A 6,000-nucleotide genomic window follows, 5' to 3' on the forward strand; every position below is an offset into this window, starting at 1 on the left:
TCCGCTGACTCCTGTGCTGTCCACGGACTCCATGACTGCCACTTAGGGGGGAGTACAATATTAGGGACTTGTAGCAGAGTAAATGTACACTAGCAAAATCCTATGAAATTCACAGAAAAACCTTTGTTAAAGAGACATTACGGTTAAGTTACACTAACAAAAACCCATGAAATTCAGTCAAAAAACGTTGTTAAAGGGACATTATGGTTACAAGTAAAACCGAAAAATCTCAGAAGCCAAGCATCCATAACTTGTGCCACCACCATGCACTGCTAAGATTAACACCCAGGACATCAAAGATGAAACTCAATTGTTTTTTTTCAACTTCAGTCAGCGAATTTACTCAAAAAATCTTGAACTTTTATGATGCTCAAGCAAATTAGACCTTTTTATTTGGAAATTCATGCAGCATCTATTACCCGAGCCATTATTGGCTCAAGGATAGATAACGGAAATGCATTGCTGCTAGGAGCCCCTCAATATGTGATTGCACATGTCTAAACAGTGCATTATAGGACAGCCATAAATGTGACAGATATCTCACTCAAAAAACATATTTCTCCAATAATCTAGAAATTGCATTGGTTACCCATCACAGTACGCATTAAATTCAAGGGACTTATTCTTGTATTCACGGCCCTCCATGGGACCGGTCCTAAGTATCTTAAGCATACATTTCAGTATTAATGCCCTCCTCACAACCTTTCATCTACACACTCTCAGATCTTAACATGTTTCTTTCAAACAAAAAGGATCAATGGGATTTTCCATTCACGCTCAAGCAATCAATCTATGTAACAGCTTACCCAGAGATCTTTGGGCTGTATAACAACTAATGGAAGTTAGACGAAAGTTGAAAACACACCTGTTCCCATTGGTGCTTTATGAATCCATAACGATAGATGGGTCGATAGTTATTCCCATGGTTCATATAATTAATTGTTCTTTATTTTTGTCAATAAAATAAGGGTCTCGATTAAGATTGGCTCACTGATGTTTTGTTTTTTTAGATGCTTTGTTGAGGTGAGGTGTTGACACACTTCCCTCTTTTGCCCTATTTTTTACGGGAGGCTGGAAGAAATTCTGTATTATTCATCTAAAGAGAGGGATTAGATCGCCTGGTTTAGTTTAAACACACAACTTTTAATGTACATATTGCCTTATTTTTCCTAACTCTAATCTCTAAAGAAATTGGCCCTCACCTGACATTTTTAACATGACACATGCATTCATCCTTTCCTCCAAACATATGTACGTACCATTTTACGTTGATTCCTTTTTATTCAAAGGTTATCACTTTGGGAGTTATGGAACTGATTCCTCGATCTGAAGAAGGGTGTTTCAGGGATGACAGGTCTTCTTCAGCTGGTTCAATATGGACCCAGCATTCCCTTGTATTTTCCTCTTTATGTATTTGTTTTTGTATGTTACAGGAGAGATCTTATTTGTAATCTTGAAGGGAATAGGCAGAATTTGATCTCTTTAGATTGATTCCTTTGGAAATTATAAAGGTACCCTGCATTCCTTTTTGGTGGCCTTCAGGTCATACTGAGTTTCATACTTACCACAGCCTTCTGTGTTCATACAAAAGCATGTTGGAGATGCTTCCATACATTTTCCATATATTTTCCACATATTCATGTTAGGTAGATGCATTGATCAATGTCTGTTTCTGGATTCGGTATAACAGATGTTGTGTCAAGACCATTTTTCTACCAGGCATAAGTTCAAAAAGGGAGGTTTTTGTAACAGACATAGGGGTTGATCTCAGAGCCATCAGGACGAGTGGCAGTCGTAGGTTCCAACTGAGGCTAGAATCTGCCACACATTTCTTTCAGATTCCCACCATAGACTTGCTGTATGATCTTGACTCTTAGAATGTGCCACTTCTTAATCATTACTTCACAGGGAAATGGACTGACCCATCAGCCTCAATCCTTTGGGGAAAGCCACAACGATAAAGGATGTGATTGATCAACATAGCTGCAGTCTCAGCCTTGTAATTAGGGGGCAGGGAGGGACTCTACCCATTTTGTAAAGAGGCATCTAACGGTCAATATATATCTGTTGCTGTCTGGAAAATGAACCATTGGTGAAATAAGGTAGACACGAAGGACATACCAATGTGATATAAATCATCACTTTTGCAGAGAAGCCAGTGAGTGGGAGAACCTGTTTGCAACTGAGCAAACAACAAATACCCTTTTAAATATATATAAAGGTCTTGACCCATGTACAACCAGTGGGCTCACCATGTTCTATTGAAATACCAGATTAACAGCAGCCAGTGTGTCATGGGCATGATGTAAACTTATGCTTAGAAATTAAGTTAATACAACCCACTGATCATAACCTCATTGGTATTTCCTAAACAAGTGTCCAGCATGAATTTTGAATATGTTTTGGAATTTCATTCGTATTTAAAGATCTTCATTTCACTGCCAATGTGGTTTAGATAAAGGGATGTTTTCTGATTCAACTAGATATTGATACTGTTTTCCACTAATTGTGTCCACCTTTCGGGCGGTAATTAGGCATTGGTATGGAGCATCTGTACTTCAATGAAGAGTAGAAAGATTACTTTGTGCTTGAGTTTGTGATCTAGTTACTGCTGTTATTTGTGTTTATTGAAAGAAGATGTTCCATATGAATGCATTTTCCTTGGAATGCTTCAGGTTTAGCTAGTTTGTTGGCCAAATTATTTCGGGTCTTATCAAGCCCTTGAATTTTTGAGTGATCCTTTATCTGTTTATAAAATAGTAACATATCATTTGACATTACAAAAACATCTATCATTCAGATTAACTTCTCATGTTTATGGGCTTTTTTTCACACACATCATACCCCTACCTTCCAAGTTTACTAAGTGTTCAACAAATCCATTTAAAACATAATCTGAAACGGTTATGGTTACTAGTTCCTTGAGTTGATGGTTAATGGCAGTAATGACAGCTTTATTTATGCCCATCAATTCAACCATGTGACTACTCAGGAGACTAATTACTACTAACTACTCCCTATACAAATAAAACATCCATATCAACACAATTGTATAGCTGGCTGAGGCTTCAGGGATTTAATACACTCAAGCATTCCCGACACCAGTGTCTCATTTCTTCTCCTCATTTTCTTTCATACAATAGGAACATCCATCCATGTTTACAATGGGCATTTCCTGACAGGAATTCTTCTTCATTGAGATAATTGTCTCGAGCACAGCTAATCCTTGTGCCATTAGACATTTAATTTGACCATATTGTATTCTACATCTTAACCCTGCGTGGAAAGAATCCAGGAATTAATCCTTGTGTTAGGGACATTTTCATTTTGTATTCAGTCACTCTGCAGATATAGTAGAGGGTAGTGGGAGGTCTCAACGGTTACATGTTCTGCAAGGATTAACAGGCAATAGTTGCTTACCATCCGTTCCACTGCAAAGAGTGATGTTGCATATTCATTAAAAATGAATCTCAACAGTCGATAAAGTTCAACTCATTTATTAGATTATTTCATTAATCTGGTTATCCTTCTGTTATATGACTGTGGTTAAACCGGTGTCCGAAAAAATCCTGTTTCAAGGAAAACATATTTGATTTTAATCGGATAAGCAAAGCACTGAGCTTCGAATAGATTTCTCTTCAGTTGTTCCACAGCCTCTGTTTGAGGGTCTCTCTGCTCCCACTTGACTCCTGCCTTTAAAGGATGGACCAAGCTTTGAGTGATGCCCATGAATGTGCAACTGCAATTAGTTCATCCTAAAAGACTTCATTATTCGCTTGGATGTGTGGGGTTCTTCAATTTCAATAGTGCTTCAACCTTCTTTATCTGTGGATTAAGACATTCAGATGTGATTTGATCACTTGGAAAGATAACTTTAGTTTAGCACCATTGTGCTTTTTGAAGAGATAATGTCACAGCTCTGTTTCTTAGTTGGGTAAACACATGGATCATCTCACCTAATTGTTGTACAGCCGTTTTTCTTTTTTAATAATAGCTCATCTAAGTAGGCCAAATTCCTTTTTTCTACATTGTCAGGCATGGCTTTATGTAGGAATTTATAGAACTAATTTTTACTGTTAATATACCCAAAAGGTGTTTATGTCCAGCCATATTTCTGCCTCCAAAAGAAAATGCAAATTTATATTGGTGTTTGCTGAGACAGTCCAATGCCCATTAGTCAAATCAAGTGATTGCATGGAGGCTAGAGTTAACTGGTATTGTGTTTCAAATACAGACACAATGCCACACTCTGGAGGAATGGTGGTATAATGAAGTGAAAAAAGTCCACAGTCATAAGAATTGACAGAGAACATGTTCTAAATGTGTTCATTTTTGCTATTCTGCATGACATGCAACAGACATATTGGTGTGTTTTTCAATCATCTGATGGAAGTCTGGACATATTTCTAGAGTGGCTATTTCTGAGGCATTGTCTAATTGGGAGAAATATTTTTTTTTTGCCTATGAATTCTATTGGGCAATTGATGTCTTAGTGTTGAGGTCATTACTAGTGATTTTAAATACTATCACATCTTCCAGCATATCACAGGTACGATCCTCCACCCCAATGGGCACAAGGACTAGACCCTGCTGTGGAAGATTGGAAGATTTGAAGGTGGGAACAAATATGTTATAAAAGAGTGGGTAAGTGATGCAGCAGAGGAAAAACATTTTGAAGTAGCATGGATGCATGTGAGTCTGAAACATATGTATATATTCACTGACAAAAACTTTAGTTAAAATTCAGTTAAGTAAACTAGATTTAACACAATAAAACCATTGAAATTCAGCAGATGTGGGAAGTCATGACCAGCCTAACTTGGCACGCTCCCATTGATGTCTTCTATAGTGCTATGCCCCCCTAATGCCATTTTGTATGTCATTGTGAATACCTTCTCTTGTAATAAGTATGTGCTCATGGGCTTTGCAACCATTAAAGATGGTCATGACTTTCCACATCAGCTGAACTTTAAGGGTTTTGTTGTGTTAAGTCTGCTCAACTTAGGTGTACCTTAATTACATATATTTCTGTGAATTACAAGGGTTTTGTTATACCATAGTTCTTTTATGGGCCACTAGCCATTGGCTGTGTCACTGTACATGTTCACCAATGCCACTATCCATGACTTTTGGGCACACTAACTTCAGCACTGGCCAGTGAGCACAGCCGTTGGCCATGCCCTCTGTATATTTTAAAACATTACTGGTCCATTAGCTATGGTCTTTGGCTGTGTCCACTCTACATGTTACCCCAATATGTTTCTTTTTGACTGACTAGGTGGCCATGATCAAAGGCCACAGCCACTATACATGTCGTGTGGGCCAACTAGCAAAGGTTTTCAACCTTAGCCATAGAGCACAGCCTTTGGCCATGCACAATGTATGTTTTAAAACACTACCGGGCCACTAGCCATGGCCTTCGGCTGTGTCCACTGTAAATGTGCCCCCAATATGTTTCTTTTTGGGCCACTAGGTGACCACGGCCATAGTCCACAGTCACTATACATGTCTTTTGGGCCCATTAGTTAAGGCCTCTGGCCCTGGCCAGTGAGCACAGCTTTTGGTCGTGCCCACAGTACATTTTAAAATACTACTGGGCCACTAGCCATGGCCGTTGGTCGTGTCCACTGTACATGTGCCCCCAATATGTTTCTTTTTCACCCACCAGGTGGCAGCAGCCTTCTGCCATGCCCACTGCATATTTTAAAACACTACCAAGCCAACAGCCATGGTCAATGGCCATGGCCTTGGTCATGTCCTCTGTACATGTTCCCAGAATATGTGTCTTCATGACCCAGCAGGTGACCACAGCCTTTGCCTTGGCTCTATACATGTCTTTCGGGCCCACTTGCCAGAGCCAATACACTACTGGGCCACAAGTCACGGCCACTCCACCTCCCTGTAGCTGTAAAATTCAACGTATTTTTGTATTATTGCAATTTTGTAACTCTCTTTTAAAAATAAACACGGTTATAGTAGCAATGAACAAGAAATAACTGT

This window comes from Ambystoma mexicanum, chromosome 7p (genome assembly GCF_040938575.1).
Source record: "Ambystoma mexicanum isolate Mex_15411 chromosome 7p, UKY_AmexF1_1, whole genome shotgun sequence".
In the NCBI taxonomy this organism is placed as follows: Eukaryota; Metazoa; Chordata; class Amphibia; order Caudata; family Ambystomatidae; genus Ambystoma; species Ambystoma mexicanum.